Raw genomic sequence first — 23,671 nt, forward strand, 5'->3', positions numbered from 1 at the left:
TGGCCTCCAGCCTCCTGGACTGGCTTGCACTTCCTCTGCAGGGGGCAATCCCTCCCTACCTTAGGCTATCCCACGGGCATTTGTCTCTCCTGGTGTCTGTCAGTCATGGCCTCCAGTCTGCTGTGGTCATCGGGGTGATGAGTGTCACCAGAGGAGTTAGCAAGCCCCGAGTGAATGCTTCAGGAGCCTAGAACTCAGAGCCTTGGCTGTGGGGCATGGCCTCTGCATGGGTGGAGTGTGGCGGGTGGACACAGCCAACAACCTCTGTACATGCACAGCAGTGGTCGGGGCTGGTGGGGGGACATGCCAAATTCCAGTGCTGAGCCCTGCCACACCCATTACCCATCTTCTTCCTCCTGGATCTGGATTCAGTCATCCAGGGGGCACCCCAAATCCCCTTCAACTGTGAGTTCATCAGATGGGCTTGGGGGGAACCCCAAAAGTCTCTAGTAAAACAGTGAAATGGGAGAGGCTGAGGGCAAGGGCCTGAAGAATCAGAGAGACACAGACAGGCCCATCGATGGTCAAGGGAGGGAGGGCACCCATGCTGTACTGTGATGGGTCTCAGGCCAGGCTTCACGGAAGAGGAGACTTTTGAGATGAGCCCTGAACATCAGGTGGGATTTTGACAGAAGAGCTGGAATTCTAGGCAGGGGAGATGCACAGGCAAATGTGCAGAGGTGGGAAGAACTGGGAATTGTTTGGTGACCAATTAATAGTCCAGCCAGGCAGGAGGCCCAGGGGCTTGTGCGAAAGCACCAGGTGATGAATGTCGAAATGGAGGCTGGGACCCACTAAATGGAGGGCACTGAATGCCAGGCTGAGGAGCTGGGATTCAGTGCCACCAGCAGTAGGGAGCCACAAGATGCTTTGGAGCAGAGGAGTGACGAAGAACAGAGCAACCGGATATGTGTTTCTTATCTGCAGTCAGCACGCCTGTTTTCCATATTCTACAGGCTGCCCAGTTAAGCTCCCAGCATTTGTCATGAGAACTTGGGAAAACTCACTGCATGTTCGCAGGAATAGGACAATGAGTGACAGATGGCCACTGATTGTTTTCATATCCCTTGAGCTCCAGGTTTCAGTCAGACCAAAGGCAGGGCCCACATCAGCCTTGGCATGATGTGCGTGGACCTGCACAGCCCAAGCTCAACCCTTTGCTTGGCAGCCCTCTCAGCATCAAGGCCAGGAGAGTGTCCCAAGAGAAGAGGAGCCCCTTGAGAGCCTGGTGGAATTCTTTTCCTCACATGGACCCACCGGCCAGGACTACACACACTAAACGTAAGTGGCCCCGTTGCAGGTGGAAGCAGCCTAAGCTTTGAGACCCAATTGTTTACCGCTCTGCAATTCTCAAGCTGTGTGACCCTGGACATGTCCCTTCATCTCTCTGAGCTCCTCGTTTCCTCATCTACAACATGGAGGTGATGATGGCTTACACCTCATTGTGTACATGGGCCCATGCAGATAAAGCACATAGTAGACCTAGGTAAATGTAGGGAGCTGTCAGCTCCAGACGTCGTCTGCCTTTTGGGTGACAAAAGGGTCTCGTAGCCAGTCTATTCAGTGAGGAGAAAGCCCTCATCCAGCCTCTCCTCCCATTTCTCCATCAACCTTGGGATGCCCAAGGTGACAACCACAAGGGAACCTTTGTTTCCAACAGTAACTGAAAGAATGACAACACATCTGGGCCACAGTGCCCCTCGGTCACATGACCTGAGGCTGGTTTCAGGACATTAACACAAAGCTCTTTGCCTGACCTCCATCCTCTTTAACCTTTGTTCAGGCCATAAAACTCCTTAAAATGTACGACAAGTATGGACCCCTTTCCCAGTGTGTGTGTACAGTTCCATGGCCCCCAGAGTTTCCTGAAAGTTTCTCCCCACATATTTCCAGAAAAATAGAATCCTACTAACATTCATTGAGCAGATACTCCCTGCCAGGCACTGTGCTAGGAGCTGGGAAGACAGCATAGAGCAAAGCAGGCCCTGGCAGTAGCCCTCGTGGGTTCTAACCTATAGAGGTCAGCTGGTGGTAAGCGCTAGAGAGAAAACAAAGCAGGGAAGGCGAGAGGAAGTGCCACAGATGGGTGTGAGGCTTTGAAACGTTACATTGGGAGGCCAGGTGACATTTGTGTAGATATTAAAGGAAATGAGGGAGCCAGCCCCATAGATTTCTGGGAGAATGCATTCCAGCAGAGGGAACAGAGGGTGCAAAGGCCCTAAGGAGAGATGTGCCTGGTGTGTTGGGAAAGAGTCGGGAAGCCTGCAGTTCACTAGCAGAGCCAGGGAGGGCAAGAAGGAAGATGGTACCATCCAGACTGGGGGTAGGGGCATGTTGTACAGGCCTTTCTAGGCCACCAGGAGCACTTTGCTTTTACTGAGTGAAATGGGGAGCCACTGCAGGTGTGCAGAGATGAGGGACTGGACTGGGGTTTGGGGAGAAGGTGACGGGGAGGAGGTAGGAAACAGAGCCACATGTTAGCTGACCACTGGAGTAACCCAGGTGGGAGATGCAGGTGGCTGGGCTCAGACGGCACCAGTAGAGAAGGAGAAAAGGCTGGGATGGTGGATGCACTTTGAAGATGGACCCTTGAATGATGGAGCCGTCATGAACTGAGGTGGCAGACCTCAGGAGGAGTGTTTTGAGGATGACCAAGAGCTCAGCTGGGGGGCATGTGGAGTTTGAGATGCCTAGTGGCCATCCAGGTGGACAGGACCCTTGGGGTCAAATTTTAAAAGCACTCTGCAATTCTCTGTGAAGGACTCAGTTATCCCCTGATCTGCTGCGTTTAATCAGATTCTCTTCAAGACACTCATGAGCTCTCTATCGCTCTAGGGGACACGGTAGCTCTAGGATGACTCCCCCTCCTTGCAGGAAGGGACAGGCCAAGGCCAGGACTTCACGGCAGCCTTGTGTGGGTTGAAGGTAGGGATTGCGATCAGTTTGATCACCGGAGAGCAATAACTTCTCCAGAGCAGCCCTGGCTGGACCCAGCCAAGGTGGATTCCTATCCAACAGCCTGGCTGAGGGGCACCCTCAAGGTGCCTGGGGGGGGGGGGGCTGTAGAGGCGTCTGACACCTGTGCCTCGCGGTAGGCAGGACGCCGCTCCTCAGTCTGGGAACTTTGTGAAACGCTCGAAGGCAAGTGTCCAGTTCCCCAGCTCCGTTGCGCCTACGTAGCCCACGAAGGGACTTTGGTTGGTTCACACAGGGGGCCCCAGCGCTTTCCGCGGGCCGAGGGCGTGGGCGCGGAGAGAAGGAGGGGCCGAGTGGGCGGCGGGCCCACCCCTTTATTCCTGGCCCGCGGCTCCGGCCGAGTGCGACCAGATGTGGTGGTGACAGGTCGCTACTCAGAGGTGCGGGCAGTAACTGTGATTGGGCTCTGGGGTTTCGCGGGCGCTGCTGCCTCGGGACGAGACGCGGCGTCCGTGGGCTGAGCTCAGCCCCCGCCGCCGCTACCACCCAGGAAGTCCAGGTAAGGAAACGCACCCCGGCCGGGGGCCCCGGAGAAGGGGCGCAAGCCAGTCCCCCGGGCATGGGGGGAGGGGAGCCGCTGGCTTTGGCGCCAGGGAAGAGGGCGGACAGCGTGCTCTGGCCCTCCGGGCGGTTCACAAGGAACCCATGTCCGTACAGAAGCCGCAGGTGTCTGCCCTGGGATAACCCCGCGCGGAGAGGCGGCAGGTCCAGCCCAGCTCGGGAAGGGGCTTCGCCGGCCCCGGGGCCAGTAGGGAGGGAGACCGGCTGGCGCCCCTGGGCTCCCGGCTGAGCACACCGGCGGGCGGCCCAGGGTCTGCGCGGAGGCGGGGGGTGGGGTGGTGGCGGGCAGTGGAGGAGGGGAGGGGGAAGAGGGCGGGGGACAGGAGAGGGCGAAGGAGGACGCTAGGCGAGGGGGTGTGTAGTTTAGTAGCCGCCACCTGAGAGCATGGGCCCCCACTGCCGTCACAGCAGGTCGGCTTGGCTGTCGTGGCGGGAGCCAGCTAGCAGACGCGTTGCCAGTGGGACGGGCGCTACCTACCCAAGCAGCCACCGCTGAAGGTGAGCGCCCTCCCAGGGCGAGGGGGAAGGGGGGCCCGGCTCCCAGCTCTTGGGTCAGTCTCTGCTCTGCTCAGAATGGGGAAGGGGTGTGTGGGGAGGAGATTGAACAGGCTACTTTATGGTGAGACTCCCGTCCCTGTGACTCTCCGGCGTCCTCCGGGATCGGCTCGCGCGTTCTCTCTGTCTCTCTGTCTCTCTCTCTCTCTGTCTCTCTTTCTCCCCCCTGGTGTCTCTCTAGCACTCTGTCTCCGTCGTTTTCTCTCGGTCTGCCCGTGCGTCTCGGTTTCCGTCTCTCCCTCGGTCCCTCTCGGTCTCTGTCAGTCTCGCTCGCTTGTCTCGCCCTGCCGCCGGTGAGTGCCGGCTCTCTCGCTCTCCCTGCTCGCTCTCCGTCTGTCAGGGGCGCGCGCGGCTCACCGGCTCGCTCGGCCCAGAAGCGGGAAGGCTACCTGCCGCGTGCGGGTTTCCAAGTGCGCCGGGCTCCGCCTGCGGCCCTCCCGCGAGCTCCATCCGCCCGTGCCCAGGGGCCCGCGGTCACCCCGCTGTCGCTCTTCCCCATCAGCGCACCGTCTAGACGGGCCACCTGCCGCCGAGGGCACAGACCGCCTCCCGCTGAGAGCGGAGCCACCGAGGTACGTGCGGCCGTGGCCCTTCCTTCCTTCCCTCACTCCCCAGCTGCCCTGGCTCAAGTGGGCTGGAGAAACCAGGCGACCACGGCGAAGCCAGCCTGCGGCCGCTTTCCCTTTCAAAGAGTGGCAGGAGGGTCGGGTAGGCCCCTTGGGCGGCCGCCGCGCTCCCGCTGCCCCCGGCCCCATCCTGCCTGGAAACTCGGCCTTTCGGGGCTCAGGGCTGGCGGGGTCGCGGGCGGGGCAGCGTGGCTTCCCCTTTAAGGCCGAGCCGCTCGTCGCCGTGAGTGTGAGGGTGTGTGAGTGTGCGGCGTGCGTGTCTCCTCCTCCCCGAGTGACACAGCAGTGAGAAATGCCTATCAGTAACTTAAACCCCCGAAACTCCACCTTCCGGGCGCGCGGCGCGGAGCCGGGCGGTGGGAATGGAGCGAGCAGATTGAGGCCGCCACTGCAGCGCCGCCGGCATGAACTTGGCCGCAAGCTGAAGCAGCCGGCGGCGGGCGGGCGCGGGGGCACCGGCCGCTAGCCAGAGGGTGATCTGCAACCGGGCCGGGCCACTCAGCCGGTGCCCGAGGCCAGGCTGCCTGCGCCGGCGGCCGCCCGCCCCTCGGGCACTGCCCCCGCCGCCGCCGAGGGAGCTCCGCAGCACGGTAAGGCTGAGGGCGGGAGCGGGAGGTCCGGCTGCTCTGGGGGGGTCCAGGGGGCACTTGTGGCCCCCACTTGTGGTTCCCGTCGCGGAGGAGCTGAGGGGACCCCAAAGTTTGCTCCGAGCACACGGCCCACCTGGCGCTATGCGCGGCCAGCCCCTCTCTCGGACCGGCGGGGCCGGCCTGAGCGCAGCTCCCATCGTCCGGGACTTCGGCCTCTGCCTGCTCCCCAGCGCCCAACGGGCGTCTGGAACCGGGCGGGGGCCGTTAAGTACCCCCGAGGGAAAGCAGAGGGGCGCGAGCCACACGATCTTCTCTGGCCCTGCCGGGCTACCGGGAAGCTCCCACTCCGTTCCGGCGACCCCCGGGCCGCTGGCGGCCCGGATGCCACCGGCGACGTTGCCATCGCATGCCAGCTCCCTGAGCGTTGGCCAGTCGACAGTGGGCGCTGGGCACAGGATTCCACCCACCCCCCCAACCCGGTTTGCCGCCACCGAGTTCGGAGTGTGGAGTGTGCGTGCGCCGAGCCCGCTGCCTTACGCTCCCTCCCCTGCCAAATCCTCCTCTGGAGAGCAGCCCCGAGCAGAGCTGGCGGCTCGAGGCAGCCCCGACTGGGCTCCTGCCCGGAGCTCCCGGCGCCTCCGCGCTCGGAGCTCCCAGGCCTCGGAGCGGCGGCGGAGCCGGGCGCCCGGCGCCGGCAAGGGCGGGCGGGAAGCCCCCCGGAGCGCCGCCAAATACTTTTCTGGGCCAGTTGGCTCGGCTCGGCTCCGTCCCGATGCAGTGAGTGTGTCCGAAGCCACTTGGAAAGCTGGCGGTACCGTCTGATTTTGATCCGTGATTAAATGCGGACTGAGCAGACACTAATAGGATTAGCCTGCCAGAAAACTGCCCTGAAGTCGTCGGAACCTGAGCAAACTGACGCACCTCGGGCGGGGGGCTTAGCCCCACCGCGCTCCTGCAGTTGGGCGGCTAAGCGGGGCACCCGGAGTGTGGGTTTGAATGTGTGCGCGGGAGGGAGCACAGGATGGCTGGGGGACTCGGGGAGAAGGGACTCTGCTTGCCGGGGTGGCTTGTCGTCGTTGTTTGGCAGCGCAAGGAATCCCCCCCCCGCCCCGCCTCCGGGGTGCCGTCCCCACAGCGAACGTGTCTTTTGCCGGTAGCCGAACGAGGCCGGCTCCGGGACATTGTCTGTGAGGGCGAGTGAGCCGAGCGTACCAGAGGCGGCCGCGCTGGAACAAAGACGCAAAGTCTCCCCGAGCCCAAGCAATTTCGAAAGAGTTGGCTGGGAAGAGGGCCCGGGTCTCCCAGGGGAGACCCCCGCGGGAACCGTGCGGTCCCCAGCGCCCGGGCCCCACGGCCCGAGTGATCTGTTCCCGGGCTGCGGCGAGCCGGCGGGCAGCATCGCAGCGGCTCAGCCCAACCCTTGGCAGGCGCGGGCCGCCGCCCGAGTGTGCCCGCGGGCCGGGCGGGGTGGGCCGCGCACCCGTGGGGGCTTCCCGGCCGCCCGGCCGCATGGGGCTCCCGGAGGCCGCACAGTTTCTCCCCCCACCCCACCTCTTCTTGTCTTTATAGATCCCCCTCCCTCCTACCCCCGCCGCCGCAGCCGCCAACAATCCGCTTTATAAAAAGCCCCTTTGTTTCCCAGGAGGCTGGAGAGAGGGAAGGGGAAAAGGGACGCAGAGGCAGGGGGCGGGGGCGGCTGCCTCCCACTGGCCTCGAGTCGCTCGGGACAGGAGGGCAAGTGTAGGCGGTGGGGGAGGGGGTTGTATTTCGAAGACCCTCCCCAGGAACCCCAGAACGCGTGGGGAGCCCTTGGCTCCTGCCGCCCACTGCGCGCCCCGCCTGCTGGCTGCGGACACCCGGGGCTACGGCGGCACGGACCGCCGGGCGGGAGGCAAGGCGAGCAGAAGGACGCGGAGGCCAGAGGCCGAGCACGCTCCGCGGGAAGGGCAGACGCGGCTCGCCGCTGCGCTCGCGGGGCGCGGGCATAGGGGGCGCCCTTTCCTCGGTTTCGCTTTGCAGCCCGCGCCCCTCACCTCCCGGCTCAGGGCGGCTGTCGCGCCCGCCCGTGGCGGAGACGACGGTAGTGACTGAGGCTTTCGCCACCCTGCGGCTACACTCCTCACTCCTTCCTGCGCCCTCCTGCCGGCCACCCCCCCCCCCAACACACACACACTGGGGCTCAAATGCTCTGCGGACCCCCTTTGTTTGGAGGCAGGGAGGGAGTCGGAACCACAGCCTCGGGGGTTCCTGATGCCTGAGTGGACAGTGGGGATGGGGTTGCACCTCCCGACCATGCGTCGGTTTGTCGCCTCTACATGGCCCCAGCGCCGGACAGTTGAGGGTGTCCAGGATGCATGGGCTGCCGGCATTAGTTGGATTGAAAATTTAGCGGGCCCCTATCCCCTACACCTGCCCTTCCCCCCAAACTTGTGGGAACCCGGACTTGCACTGAGGAATGTTAAACATGTTAGAAGTAACCTTTCGCCATCCTGTTGGTCTGCCCCGCCTCCGCCCTCCTCTCCAAATCTGTCCGCTTCTCTCGTAAAGTTTGTTCCGTTCCGAAAAGGAATACTGACAATAAGAAAAAAATTGACAAATAAGGAGAAGTGGGCGGGGTCCGAACAACGAAGTCAGATTCCTCCCGATCTCTTGCCCGCCTCCGTCCCCCTTCCCATTTAATCTTGTGGCGGCATATTATTTGTACCTTTTTGCATATCTTTCCCCTAATCCACTCCATTCCCATCTCTGGAGGTTATTCGAAAGTGTTGGTCAAACATTTGTTCTCTGGTTTTTGGAATTGAAGGTGAAGCGTTAACCTCCCCCACCCCCTCCTCTCTCTCACACAGAGACACAGACACGCGCGCCCGCGCGCGCGCACACACACACACACACATCCCAACTGCATCTAAAACCACAAGAAAGTACTCAAAGGGTAAACCATAGGCTCTACCTTCTCCTCCCCCCTTTGTGCTTCCCTTCTGTAGCAAGATCATTGGAAAATAAAGCTGCTGATGTGCGAGATGGAACATATGGTGCCTCCATAAGAGAGTAGCTGAAATGGCCTTGAACCTGCCGGACAGACCAGCTGTTTGCTGCCAGCCAGAGCAACTAATCAGCTTCTTTGCCTTAAAGTAACATCCCTCTTTTCTCTTGATGACCAGTTTGCATATTAAATAGGATATTCTCCAGAGGAGATAGGAGATGGGCTTCTATATTGCTTTGTGCTTTGGTGGTTCTCCACACGCCTTGCCCGCTACTCTGCGTGCTGCCTTGGCTTCTCTCCGCATGCGTGCCTACAGGGTGTGTTTCCTTTAACACTGATAAAAGAATGTTGCCCCAAGTGGAACTTGGGAAGAAGGAGGCAGGAGAGGGGCTGAGATGGTCCCAGATGCCTGGGAGGAAATCTCTCTGTTTTCTTCCTATTAGCTTTAGAAAAACTAGCAGTTCTCCCCCCACCCCGCACACACATACACACATTAAAAATATCACAAAGATCTTCCGGCTGCGACCATTTTCAGTTTTCTTTCAGTACAAAGTGTTTGAGGAGATACAAGGAAATTCCATGTTAGGAAATCATTAGCAAAGGGTGACTTCGTCTGTTTTCCTGCCACTGACGCTGACAGTGACACAGATGTGTGGGTTGAAACAGGAACGTCATTGAATTTTTAAACTCAACCAGGAAATAGCCTGTTGCTGGGTTGGGGGGGGGCATCCATTCACTGCATCTTAAGTTAGGAGATTTACTGTTGTTGATTTGTTGATCCTTTTCAATAAGGAAAGGTTTTTTGTTTTTTCTTTTTTTCTGAAGTGTGGCCAGCATGTTTAGTATCATTTCCATCCCCCCCCCCCCCATTTTAAGCAGATCGCCTAAAGGTTTAAAATGCACCGGTTAATAGATCATCCCTAGGAAACTCAGTGGCTATCCAGGCTTATAAAATGGGCAGAAACTGATCTTAAATCAGCAGTTCATCTGACAATAGTTGGACTACTCTCCTTCTTTAAAGGGGCTTCTTCTATGCAGTAAACCTTTTCTTTCTTTTTTCTTTTAAGACCCTGATTTTCTTTCTTTTTTTTTTAAGAGGCTGATTTTCTTTCCTTTTTTTAAGAGTCTGATTTTCTTTTTTTCTGTTTCTTTCTTTCTTTCTGTTTCTTTCTCTTTCTTTCTTTCTTTCTTTCTTTCTTTCTTTCTTTCTTTCTGCAGTGGTGCACTAGAGAGATAATCAGCCTAGGAGCTAGGAAACTTGTGTTCTAGAACACTCTCCCCACTAATTAGCTGAGTGATCTTGGGAAAGTCTGTCCCCCTCCTTCCTCCTCCTCCCCCCAACCTTCATGACCTAGGAGTCAGTGCCTTCCAGCTCACACACACTGTGATTTGTAAATGAAATAGTCATTTTCTGGAAAAGTGAAACACCTTTGGGGAAAATGGCTACATATAGAGGGAAATGGGGCTGAGATTTTTGAGGGGCAGCAAGAAGAGGGAGAAGTAAAAAAAAATGGCAGAAGTCCAATCAAAACAATATAAAAGTGGGAAGTGCTCCCTCTCTCTGTGTCTTATGCCAGTGTGAACTTGTAACCCAGAAACATAGATCCTGGAGGCTGGGAGGCAACCCAGAAGGCTTCTTGTCCAGTAACCCTAATCTGGTGATCTCAGGGCCTATTGACGGCCGGCCTCCTAATCATTGGGTTGGTTTACAGATAACGGGATTCAAACTCTTTGAAATTAGACTGGCATGTTTCCAAAGGACTCATCTAATGGAGAACAGATTTGCTGCTTTGCAGTTATTTAGCAAAGATTTCAAGGACAAAAAGGCCTTCCCTCTACACACACGTGCCCCGCTGGAGTTTGGGCTCTGAACTCGCTGTTGAACCTTTTCTTTTCTTCCTAGTCCAGCTGGGTATTTTTTAAAAATCACATTTCCAACTTTGAGGACACAGCAGCCATGTAAGAACCTGCCACTGTCCTGCTTGATTTTAATATTGATTTTTTTTTAAACGTGGAGGGGGGTGCGAACATTATGGGGAAGGACCTTTTATCCTCTGAGCTCTTTGGCAATTATCTTGCTGCCATAAATGTTGATACACATATAATGGATGTAACTAGAAAATCTCCTTATCCAAGCAGAAAAGGCTGAGTGTTTGTTGGAGCAGACAGATGTGGCCGGGGAGGGAGATAGATGGCGGGGAGCAGCAGCCGGTTACCATGCACCAGCACAATAAACCGATTCCCATCACACCCCTCCCAGCTCCACCACCCAGGGTAACCTAGGCAGCATCAGTCAGCTGTACGGTAGGAAAGAAGCCTCTCGAAGTTCAGTTGGAAGCAGTCTGATTTTGCAGGCATTGAGTCCTGAAACATTTCCAGGTGGAGAGCAGGGAAGCTTCCTAAATCCACATGACCCTGATGGGGTTGTATGGCAAGGCGTATTACTTGTTGTCATTGTCACTGTTGTCATCATTGGGTTGCAACTGTAGCAAAGGAAGGACAGGCCCATGGAGTCATTGGTCAGGGGTCCCTCAGAGGTGAGGAACAGTAGCTTGCGTGATATAATATTTACCTTTGAGGATTGTGGCCGCACAACCCCAGTGGTGTCCTGCTCCCAAATGACCAGCCCCGGGTTTCAGAAGCCCCAGGAGCATTTTGTGCAAGAGGAGGGGATAGAAGCAAAAGAGTTGGGTTTCCTCCCTACCCTGCAGTTGCTTTCTTTTTCCTCCCTGTTCACAGAGCCTCCCCGATTTCCTTTGGGCCTTGAGTCCACCCCTAAAATCTGACCTCTTTAGATTTTCCAAAGCAATCAGATTTGTCACAGCCCAGAAAGGTCACCCAGGGTGAGGCAAATCGAGGGGTTTTGCTGACTACGGGCTCCCCGGAGTAAAAGCTCCTAGAGACAGGGCTTAATGAGCACCAGAAAGAAAGAGCCCTTTGCAAAGTCTGTGAGAACTGTCCTCGCCTAGACAGAGCCCCAGCTTCAGACTCCCCTTTCCTCCATGGCCCACAGAGGGTAGGCTCTTCCCGACAGACCAGACCACGGAGAAGGAGTCCATCCATAGCAACCCAGTCCTGCCCTGACTGCCTTCTGACCCTGGGGAGAGCCAGTGTCCCTTTCTGTGCAGCCTGGGTGCCAGCCTGGAAATCCCTCCATTTCCTCAGGGTGGGGGGCCCAGCTGCCTTCCCCTCCCAGTATGCCCTGCTGCTCACTCTGCCCAGTAAATAACCATTAAGTGGGGCTTGGGCAGTGCTGTTTTTTGAGTGCCGAGAGCTGTTCCATGAGGCCCAGAGGAGGATGGGGCTGAACATGGCATTCCATCATGCTGGGAGGGGGCCTGGCCAGCTGGTCATTGTGTCTCCCTGTTCCCTTCACCTGTGCCAGGACCTGGACACTGGGCCATAGGGATGTATTTCTGCTGATTCTAGAAAAGGCCCCTGGACGCCACGGGGCATGAGCTAGTCAATGGTATCAGCTTTCATATTTTGCCCAGTGTTTGATCCTGAACCCTATCCCCTGCTAGCTTCTTTTGGAGGCTCAGGGACACAGAGAGGAGGGGGACAGGATCCAGCCCTGTCTTCCTTTGCATGGCCCCATTAGTTTGTTGACTACAGTTCCTGCACATGGTTGGCATAGATGCCCCAAGTCACCTACAAATTCCCGTGCTAAAAGGTGGAGAATTTTCTAGCTGAGAACACCTTGTGACTTTACATAAGAGGAAGGCAAAGCCCAGAGAGGGGCCCAACTTTCCCGAGGGTACACTGACTCTCAGTTAACCATATTTGAGTCAGGAAACCCCGCTCTGCACCCATGCTATGGGCACACAGGCCTCTCCTTTTGAGGAGGAGCCAATGCCGTGAGATCATGGTGTGCTTGGCTTCTTAGCATTGTTAGGAAGGCAGAGGGGTGCCTTGTGATTAGAGCTCCAAATCTAAACCAGCAAAGATGGCATGTTGTAAGTTAAGGAGCAGTCTGGGGCCCGGGCCTGGGGACCTCAGAAAAGAGTGTGTTTCCACTCATCCTGTTTTCAAGTCGCGGATGGACAGTCACGCAGAGCCAGCCCCTCTGAGGGCTTGGCCGGGTGGGCTCTGTTGGCAGTTTAGGGGATTGTTTGGGTTTGGTTCTTAAAGAGATCTCAGGGTTACCATCTGTTTCCGGAAGTTTCAGCGCCGACCTCAGAATTTTGAGTGGGACAGTAGTTGTGGTGTGTTTGCCAGAGTCACATGAAAGACTGGCATGCATTATGCTAGGTCCAGGGAGGAGGGCACAGTGTCTCTAAGCTGCTTGTCTGTCAAGGATTAATTTAACCCCTAATTACTACATTTTAATTTTCTTCGCAGTTTGCCGTGCAAATGTGCTGTAACAAAAGCTCAAAGAAGTATGCCATTTCATTTCACTGCCACTCTTAAGTTAATTTGGGGGATACAGAGTCAAATTCGACACACTTGGTGTTAGAATAATCGGGCTGCCATTTGAACTAAAGTTGAACAATCCATGCCATTTGAACAATCCGTGGAGCATGCGCGATGCCCTGTGCAGTAGCACGGCCTGAGCCCTGCCGCTCGCCTCTCCAAGGCTGGGTGGTGAGCGCTGGTCCCACGGTGCAGGTGAAGTCAAAGTGGAGCCCCCCAAAGATCTGCTCCCGAGGCGGCAACAACGAAATAGAAACCGCAGGGCTCCCCTGACAGGAGGTCTCCAAGCAGGCTTCTCTCTCTCCTCCTCCCTGCATCCCTCCAGAGTGACAGCCCCTTGGCGGCCCTACGGGCCTTTTCTGCACCTCTCGCCAAAGGGCAGTGGGTGAGTGTGGGAGCCAGAGACCACTCCTCTCTCTGGGATAGCTGGGAAGCCTGGCTTCTCAGACCCCAGGCTGGAGGCCCCCAAAGCATCATTTTTGCTCCTATTTCCGAGTGCACTGTGCTAGGCTCTGGCGCAGAATGTGCACAAGGCAGCACGTTGTGCTGGAGAGCCAGACTTGTACTCTCACAGGCACCTCTGTCTCAGGGGCAGAAAAGCACGATCACTCCTCATTACCTCTCAGGAAGGAGAAGCACTTTGCCTTCTAGAGCTCATGTCACCCCAGAAGTTGAGAACTAGAAGCTGACATGGTCTCTCTCATCCTCACCACATCCTTTCTGGAAGGTGGGACCCAGATAGAAAGGGCTAAGTCTGAAGCCCTTGTTCCCCACATGGCTGGGGACAGGCTCTCTGGCCTTTTCAGTCACGCCTTTGGGTTGGCCCTTTGCAAAATCCTGAGCAAACCAAATTCGGGTCCAGTCTCCCTACCATCCCCTTCCTGGGTCCTAGACCTGCACCTCACAACCCCTCCCCCTTACCTGGAAAGACACCATCCTTAGCCTTCTATGCTCTGATGTCATTCTCTTCCTCCAAAGAGTCTGGAACCTCCAACTTGAATTATGGGATGCAAGGGTTGTCATGTTGTCTCTTTAGCTTGGAGGTAGGAGGGTTTGGGGGTTTAGGGAGGCCCTTTTGGACACCCCCCAGAGTGGCACCATGCCCTGCATAAAGCTGGTTCTGTTCATAAGATTGGAGAATGGCCAGGACCACCTGGCTGCCAAGGTTTTCCTGAGCTTGCCCCCAGGGAAGCCGACTCCAGCTGGCCTCCTGAGCCCCAAATTGTAACAAAAATAATACCTGTCTCTGGAGCAGGGATAGCTCCTTGCCTTTTGTGGGTCACAGACTTCTTTGGGAATCTGATGGAAGTCGTGGGTCTTCTCCTCAGACCACCACCCAAGAATATGCAATATTGCATCTAATTTCAAGGGCTCATAGGCCTTTCTGGAAGCCCATTCATGGTTCCCTCAAGGTTTCTTTAAGCCAGGTTAAGGACACCTCAATGTGGTGCCTTGGGCTGTGCCAGATTGCATGGTCATCCCTGGTCACCTCATGGGCATAGAAATACTGTGACGTGGCAGGAAGAACAATGAGCTTTGCCTTGGGCATAGGTCATTGACCAACTGTGGGGTTTTAGGCAAGTCCTTGAACCTACCTGAGCTGCAGTGTCCTCAGTTGACAAATGGCAATATGAGAATGCCAGTCCAACCCAGCGAAATGGCATCATGGGAGATTCAAAAGACCTGGTGTTGGTGAGATGGTCTTGCAGACATCAGGCTCAGGATACACTCTTGGGTTGTCACTGGTTACTCTTCATTTTGCCTTCCCATGTGGCCTGAGAAGTGTAACAAAATAAAAACAGGTCTCTTTTGACACAGAAAGTCCTTTTGTTTCTTCCTTTGATAATTGTGTAAGTTACACCCAGGCAAACAGCATGAAAAATTCTCTGGCTTAGGAGGGACCCCCAAGGCCATGCAGTGTTTCTGGGATCTAGACAGTTCTGGAGGCCTTCCCTGGTTAGAGATCCTGTTCACCCAGCCCTCAGCAGCTCCAGAGTGGGGCCAGGGCATGTGTATCTGGCCCGTGCCCTGGGGGAGGTTCCCTGTCTGCCTGCCACGGAAGTCAGCAAATGAATCTGAGAAGGCCAATGATTTGGTTTGCTTTTCTACATTTCCACTGTCACACCTGGCATTAGGAGGTCAAAGCGGGTCTTTGACTTCCCCCAAACCACTGAAAAGGTCTAGCCAGCTCATTGCGAAAATGGGGTGGTGGACCTGCCCAGGTATCTGGCCAGGGCCCTGTCCCAAGGGACGGGAGCGTCATGTTCCCTGTGTTCTCCGTGGTGAGGAGAGCAGCCTCAGGAGGGGTATGCAGGCACTGTGATCGGAGAGGGGGCTGGCCTGCTGGGCACAGTTCAGAGGACCTCCTCCACCATCCACGTCCAACACTGCAAATGTGGAAAGATTTGTGGCAAGGCCAGGAGAGCTCATAAACCATAGGTAGGGAAACTGAGACACTGAGAAGGACTGTGCAAGAGCACAGGTGAGCATGAAGGCGAGTTCTTGGCCCCTGCTGGGCCTGTGCTCTTCCAGGCCCCCTGGCTCCTTACAGCAGGGGCTTTTTACCTCTCTTAGAGACAAGCCTGTCTGGCCCTAAAGAATTCTCAGGTCCTGAGAGTCAGCTGAGACAGTAAAGAATAGGTTTGTGAAGCCATCTGAACCCTCAGAGGATGATCCTGGCCTTGCCTAGCCAGTTGCTGTGCCTTGCCACACATTTGCAGATCTGGCTATGCCCATCCCCCACCCTCAAGGTAGAACCGTTTGGAAGGCAGTATGTTGCTAGGAGCTTGGACTTTCTCTCTCCTTTATAAGAGATGCGTGCTTTGAACTGTTTTGCTTTGAACTGGTTTGCACACAGATTGAGGTGTCCCCCCATCCTTTGTTTCTTATGTTAAAGAAAGCCAGATTTGCCAGGGGGCTCGTTAAGTAGGGATCACATTGAAGATGGCTGTTCGGTACTGGGTCCTTATGCATGCGGAGTGGCACCAACTCTGTCCTTTGCTGGGGTGTCTTAGCCTCAGCTTCAGTGTTCATCTGGAGGGGGAGGAGTTGTACAAGTCATTTGAAAGCAGATGACCTCTAGCAATTGTAGGCACGTGGAGTAATCAACTGAAAATTGGAAATCATGGCAGTTGGCACTTGCCTTTTGGAAGGTTCACTGTTTAGGACCAGCTTTGAGTCTGGAAAGGGTCCCTAGTGCTATAGTGGGAAGAACATCCACCTGGGGGTCAGCCAGTATGTGCTCCAGGTCCAGTTCTGAGCCTCAGTTTCTCCATCTGTACAATGAAGGAACTGACTGAATCTGAAAGGGAATCTGAAGAGCTTCTCTAGCCCCGATATTCCATGATTCTCTGGTTGCAAATTAAACTCTAAGTTACTTAAAATATTTGAAAAGGGTAAGTCAAATATTTTGAAAGTTTTTATTTTTATTTACTTTCAGAAAGAGAGAGGGCACACGCACGAGAGGGCGAGGGGCAGAGGGGGAGTGGGAGACAGAATCTTAAGTGGGACTCCAACTCAGGAACTGTACCGTGAGATCATGACCTGAGCTGAAATCAAGGGTCAGATGCTTAGCCAACTGAGCCACGCAGATGCCCCAATATCAAAATTTATTCTTTTTTGACCAGAGACTTGACAATGTGGGAGCTTTGTGTTAGCTTGGTAGGTGGGGGCTGTGACTGTTACATAGGCAAGAGTAGTTCTGAAAGTTTGGGTAAAGACAAAAGGAATTAATATGTATTTATGTAGGACCAATGAATGGGAAAAGTGGAAGTTCCCTTAGAGAACCCTGTTTACACAGGAGGATTCTGGGGCTGAGCTAGTCCAGGACTCCGGTGTTCCCACTCTCAGCCCACTGTGGCACTGTTTGCTCCACCCCATTGTACAGAGACTCTTACAGAAGCATCATCCAGCTTGTGGGCAGCAGAAGGAAGATAGGGCTGATTTTGATTTCTAGCTATCAAATAGTAGCTTATCAAAAAGTCCTTGCCCCCAATAACTAAGAGTTGTTCTCAACTAAAGTAAATATTTAATATTGTTGGTACCAAATGCCTAATTTAAGATAAAACAGATTTTTTAAAAAACAATGGGGCGGGGGTAAGGATGTGGTCCTTGGGCACTTGTTATTTGGAATTTTTTTTTCTTTTCCTTTTTTTTTTTTTCAACGTTTATTTATTTTTGGGACAGAGTGAGACAGAGCATGAACGGGGGAGGGGCAGAGAGAGAGGGAGACACAGAATCGGAAACAGGCTCCAGGCTCTGAGCCATCAGCCCAGAGCCCGACGCGGGGCTCGAACTCACGGACCGCGAGATCGTGACCTGGCTGAAGTCGGAGGCTTAACCAACTGCGCCACCCAGGCGCCCCTGGAATTATTTTAATTTAAACATATGGGCTGTTTAAGTTGGACTTCATATTTGCTAATTTTCATTATGAAAAAAACCCTCAAGCCACCCCACCCTTATTTTTGTAACAAATAACAGTTTTTTCTTGTCTAGAAGAAGCTTTAAATTTCTCAACTGTTTGCACCCACATTACTTGGCATATTTGCTTATTGTTTGTTTGTTTTAAAAATTACTTTGGGTTCCAGGTGTATACTGACCCCTGACCTGTCCAAATTGGAGAGGAGAAGCAGCCCAATGTGTCCCACCACCTGCAAGTGTCCACAGAGCAAAGGGTCTGTGTTGGCCACCTATAGCTCGTGGGGCGCTTACTAAATCTACCCGGCCCATCCCCATACAGCCACCAACGCTGGGACTATTTTTCTTGGTTGTGGCCCACCCAACCACCTCTTATCTGTGCCCAGCCACCCCTTTCTCTGGCCTGAAACATGACCAGCATCTGGAAGGGAGGCAGCCTAGGTGCTAGGCTCAGCTCTGCTGCCTCACTGTGTGACCTTTGGCAATTCTCTTCCCCTCTCTGGGCCCCATGGCCCCCATCACTCCATTGGGCTGGCTGAGAAGAGTAAATGGCTCTCTGAGATTTTCCTCTTCTTGGGTTGGATTACATTTAGAGGCTGTGATTTGACCAATGGAGTATATGACCTTTAAATCCTTTCTAGAGGTAAAATTCAGTGATTGCCTGAATCACTGAAAGAGGTAGGTAGACATTGAGTGCAAGAAAACGGAAATGGACAAACACTCTCTAGTATATGTGCTCCTCTGCCCACATAGTTCCTGACGGCTGTCTGCCTTTTGGAAAAACGTATCTATCTCCTTCCCCTCACTCAGATTTTTCAGGAGCTTTGGCCTTGAAACCAAGGCAGGAAGGGAGGTGGAAAGGAGGGCAGTGCCCAAGACCCTTCTCTGTAATGTGGACCCTTACAGGTAGTAGGGTACATTGGGTTGCTTCTCCTCTCCGATTTGGACAGGTCAGGAGCCAGTATGAAACTGGAGCCCAAAGTCATTCAAAACTGGAACTTGGGTGCTGATCAATTCAAGAACAGGTCAAAAGTCATTCTGAAAAGTTGATTCAGTGAAGATACTTTGTGTATTGACCATGTGCCGGGCACTGTGGATGGATGGATGGATGGATGGATGGATGGACAGAAGGAAGGAAGGATAGGCAGATACATGAGACATAAGATGTAAAAGGCTACTAAGTACCCAATGTGAAAGAACATATGCAAATTAATGATTTGTCAGGGCAAAGATGAAGGAGTGAACAAAGCAGACAAAAAAAAAAAAACACCCAACACTCATGGAAGGTAGTCCAGTGAGGGAGACCAAAGGGAGACAAGATTAATAAGTAAAAAATATAATATGTCTGAGGTGATAACTGACTTGCAGCAAAATAAATCAAGGAAGGGAATTGGGGAGTGGCAGGGAAGGGTGCACTTTTAAATAGGGTGGGAAGCAAGGACCTTGCCAAGAAGGTGAGATTTGAACAGAAACTTACAAAACCATGTATCAACTAGGCCACTGTTGTCCAATAGAAATGTAATGCTAATAGCCACATTTAAAAAATTAAAAAGCAGGTGAAACTAATTTGAATCATATATTTTATTTAACCCAATCTATCCAAAATATTATTTCAAATATGATCAACTTAACAATTACTGAGATATTGTACATTTTTTATCACGCAAACTCTTTACATTCCAGTGTGTAGTTTATACTCACAGCACATCTCAGTGCAGACTAGCCACATTATAAGTGCTCAGCAGCTGCATCTTAACTCTCCGTCTCCTGTCCATCCATCCATCCATCCTTCCATCCATCTATCTATCCATCCAGTCATCCTCCAAAATGACTCAGTTTTTCTGCCTCGTGAGGATTCCCTTTTCTGCATTAAGGAATTCAGTGAAACAGCTGGTTTCTGTCACCCTGAGCTGGGCTTTGTGAACATTGGCAACAGGTCTTTTGTGCAAGGAAGGCTCCAGTTTTGACCTGAAATTTATCAAAATGACAGTAACTGTTCCCTGAATTCCTGCGTATGCCTAGAGACTCCTGTCCTGTTGCTTCTGGGAAACCCTGCCATCAATTGTGAGCATTTTCTGATGGTTGACCCTTAGGCCTCTACTCTTTGCTCTCTACACCTTCATCCTCAGGGGTTAATTGATGGCTTCTAAGTTTTTAATTTAATATTTTACCTTGACATAAATTTAGATTCAAGAAAAGTTACAAGAATAGTACAAATAATTTCTGGATACCTTTCACTCGATCCCTAAATGTTGACATTTTACCACATTTTGTTTTATCCACTCCCCTACACACACACACACACACACACACCACACACAGAGAGAGAGAGAGAGAGAGAGAGAGAGAGAGAGAGAGTTTCTTTTTCTGAATTGTGTGAGAATAAATTGCAGATATGATGACCCCATTCCTAAGTAGTTGAATGTATATTTCCTAGAAACAGGCATTCTCTTGTACAAGCACAGGATGATGATCAAAATCAGGAAGCTAACATCGTTTCCAATCGAATCTAAAGACCTTATTCAGGTTTTGCTGATTCTTCCAATAATATCTTTTACAGCAAAAGAAGGTTCAGGGTGATATGGTATGTTTGGTCATTATGTCCCTTTAGTCTCCTTTATTCTAGAACAATTCTTCAATCTGTCTTTTTGGTTTTAGTGTTGATATTTGTGAAAATTATAGGCCAGTTATTTGGCAGAATGTCCCTCCTTTTGAGTTTGTCTGATGTTTCCTTGTGATTAGATTCGGGTTCTGCACTTTTGGCAGGAATTGCCATAAAGGTGATGCTGTGTCGTTCTCAGTGCATCATATCATGAGGTCTGTGATATCTAGATGTCTCATTACTGGTGATGTTAACCTCGATCACTTGGTTAATGCACTGTCTGCCAGGTTTCTCCACTGCCAAGGTACTATTTTTCCTGCTGAAATGATCAAATGGGGATATATTGGAAGAAGTGTTAATATCCTGTTACTCTGAAAACTTTCACTCACCAGTTTAGCGTCCATTGAAGATCCTCTTGCCTGAGGCAAATTTATTATGCTGGTTGCCAAAGAATGAATTTCTAATTTCATCGTGCCTTCTATATGTATTGTTCAGCTTTATACTATAATAGAGAGTTTTCCTCCCCCCACCCTCCCTCCGATTTCTTATATATTTATATCAGATAAGCTCGTGGGATATTTTTTTATTCATTGACTTATAATCCTTTATTATCATTATTTTGATGCTCAAACTGCCCCATTATTTGGCCAGTGGGAGCCCCTTTGTACTAGCTCTTAAGTCTTTTTGACACATCTCTAATTATTATCTGAGCATGGCCTTAGTTTCTGACATAACAAGATGCTCCAGACTCATCTTGTACATTTTCTGCCTCAGCCCTAAAAATCAGCCATTTTTCCAAGGAGCCCTAGTTTCTTTTAATGGAGAATGGTATTTAGAAACCAAGATCTGGGTACTAGATATATGCTTATTTCTACAAGAGCATCATTCCTAATAGACTCTCTCAGCCTACAAAGGTAGGAAAATAAATAACCTAAATCTATATTTCATTTTATCTTACTATTTTATCAGTTTTTATTATTGTGGTAATTTCTCTTTCTACCCACCTACATGTCTGTCTACCATCTATCTACTCTCTTCCTCTCTCTCTCTCTATCATCCAGCAGTTCACACTGATACATTTAAATTCTAATCCAACAGCAAAGTCAGTTCTCTTTCCCTGTCCATATTTGTAACTCCCTTTTAGGACAGCGAGAAATCTCTCTGCTATTATCCATAATGTATTTACTCATTTACTGAACCCTAAAATACACAGAAGGTAGTCCCAGAATTGCTAACCCATAACTCTGTGAGAAGAAGCCCATTAACTAGAGTATGATATTTGTTTAGAGTTCTTTTTGTCTTTAGCTTGAGGTTATATCATCCAAAGACTGTGTTAAAAAATTACCTGAGCTAGTTTTCCATCCCCTTATCCCCAGTGTGGTCATTTGAGTATGGTTCAGTTGACTTGTTTCTGTTTAGATTCCTTTTGGGGTTTTTGTTTCCCCGTATTTGTTAATCTTAATTCTTTGTGGGTTTTTTTTTTTGAGCATGTGAAAAATAACAGAATTCCAAAAGTTAGAACTGTACGGAAAGTGACACTTCACATTACGTCTACCCTTCCTACCTCGATCCATTCATTTTTGGACGAATGAGCAGATACGCACGTCTTTTCCCACAGCCCTTTTTTCCTACATGAAGAATAGTATCCTACAGATCCTTTTGGGGGAGCTTTGCTTTCTCACATGACAGTACATCCTAGCAATCACTTCTTATCATTTCACAGAGCTCTCTCTCATTCTTTTATTGCAGCTCATAATATAGTATTATGTGAATATACCATAGATTATTCAACCACCTTCCTATGTATGAGCTTTGGGTTGTTTCCAGTATTTTGCAATTAAAACAACGCTGCAGTGAGCAACCTGGTGCATATGTATTTTCATTTTGCTGAAGATATATGTTCAGGGCAGATTCCTAGAAATGATGTTGGCATATCAAACAGTAAACACCTATATAGTTTTGTTAGGGATTGCCAGATTCCCCTCCTGAACGGTTTGCATTCCTATCAGTAACGAGTGAGAGTTGGGTCTGTTTTCCTAAAACCTTGCCAATAAAGTGTTTGCTATACTTTTTAATTTTTGTAAATCTGATAGGTTAGAAATGGCATCTCAGTAATTTTAATTAGCATTTTTCTAATTATGAGTGACTTGGAGCATCTTTTCATATGCTCTAGAGCCGTGTGTGTGTGTGTGTGTGTGTGTGTGTGTGTGTGTGTGTGAATTATGTGTTTATGTCTCTCTCCCTTTCTCTACTGAGTTTTTGGTCTTTTATCCTCATTTTTAAGAGTTTTTATATTAAGGCTATTTGTTTTCTAACCTGTGATATGTGTTGTAATTTCTCCCAATTTGTTGTTTTCTGATGCTGTTTATTTCTTTGCCATGCAAGAGCGTTTTTTAAAAAAAGATTTTAGTTTTAAGCTATCTTTACACCCAACCTTGGGTTCAAACTCACAACTCTGAGATCAAGAGTTGCATGCTTCACCAACTGAGCCAGCCAGGCACCCTGCAAAAGTGGTTTTATGTCGTCAAATATCAGCCTTTTCTTTTATTGCATCTGGATTTGTGTCACATGTAGAAAGTTTTTCCTCATACCCAGGTTAAAGAGGAATTTACCTGATTTTCTTCCACTGTTTGTAAGGGTTCAAGTTTTATATTTAGATTCCTAATCCATTTGGACTTTATTCTTATGGATGGTTATATGGGTTGGATCTCTGCTTATTTTCAAATGGCTACTCAGTTATCACAACCCCATTTTTAAAAACATCTATCTTTTCCCCAGTCATTTTAAATGTCACCTTTATCACATATTCAATTTCCACATATACTTGAGTCTATTTCTAGATGTATGCTCTATTCTGCTGGTCAATTTGTTCCTCTAATGCGACACTCTTTTAATATAAAAGACTTACATCGTGATTTTCAAAAACTTTTTATTTTGAGTTAATTGTAGATTCGCATGCAGTTTTAGGAAATAATGAAACAGAGATCCCATAAACCCTTCACCAAGTTTCTCCCAGAGGTAACATTTTGCATAACTGTAGTTCAATATCACAACCAGGACATGGGCATTGATACAATCCATCCACCTTATTCAGACTTGACCAATTTTACATGCACTTATTTATGTATGTGTGTGCATTTAATTGAAAGCCATTTTATCAAATAGGCAGGTTAATGTGATCACTACTATGGTCAAAAGTAAGAGCAGTTCCATCACCTCCATGTTGCCCTGTTATAACCAAACCTACCTCCTCTTCACCCGGCCCCACCCCAAGTCCCAAATTCGTGGCAACCACTTAATTTGTTCTCTACTTCTATAATTTTTCCACTTCAAGAATGTAATATAAGTGGGGCTCCTGAGTGGCTAAGTTGGTTAAGCAACTGACTCTTGATCTCGGCTCAGATCACGATCTTGTGGTTTGTGAGTTTGAGCCCCACATCCAGTTCTGTGTTGATGGCATGGAGCCTGCTTGGGATTCTTTCTCTCCTTCTCTCTGTCCCTCACCTACTTGTGCTCTCTATCTCTATATCAAAATAAATAAATAAACTTCAAAAAAAGAATGTAATATAAGTGTAATTAAACAACATATAACCTCTGGGATGGGCTTTTTTCAGTCAGCATAATTTTGGTAGTGGTGAAGTGCAATGTATGAGAGGTCCTTTCTGATTGGTGTGTAGTGCTATCTCATTGTCGGAGTTTGTTTGTTTGTTGTGTGTTTTCTTCAGGAGGAGAGCAGCGTCCTAATGCCTAATGATATTGAACATCTTTTCTTGAATTTATTTGCCATCCGTATATTCTCCTCGCTGAAATGTCTGTTCATGACTTGGGCCCATTTTCTAATTGGATCATTTGTGGGATTTTTGTTTGGTTTGGTTTGGTTTTTACCATTGAGTTTTGAGAGTTCTTTATATATTTTACATACTTGTCCATTATCCAATATGTAATTTGA

At 50.9% G+C, this 23,671-nt stretch overlaps 1 protein-coding gene across 4 annotated transcripts in view; it reads left to right on the forward strand.

Annotated features, from left to right (window-relative positions):
* Positions 1-3,361: 3,361 nt before the first annotated feature.
* Positions 3,362-23,671, forward strand: part of MAMLD1 (mastermind like domain containing 1) — a 121,730-nt gene continuing 101,420 nt past the window's right edge. For 2 of the 4 annotated variants that reach the window (XM_023249496.2, XM_023249495.2), the window contains exon 1: positions 5,033-5,308. The gene's annotated coding sequence lies outside the window, so the exon portion shown is untranslated. Of the gene's footprint in view, positions 3,476-3,945; positions 4,036-4,562; positions 4,665-5,032; positions 5,309-23,671 lie in introns of those variants that run through there. The other 2 variants (XM_045050448.1, XM_019824423.3) reach the window with 2 other exon arrangements.

The sequence above is a fragment of the Felis catus genome, chromosome X (assembly GCF_018350175.1).
Source record: "Felis catus isolate Fca126 chromosome X, F.catus_Fca126_mat1.0, whole genome shotgun sequence".
In the NCBI taxonomy this organism is placed as follows: Eukaryota; Metazoa; Chordata; class Mammalia; order Carnivora; family Felidae; genus Felis; species Felis catus.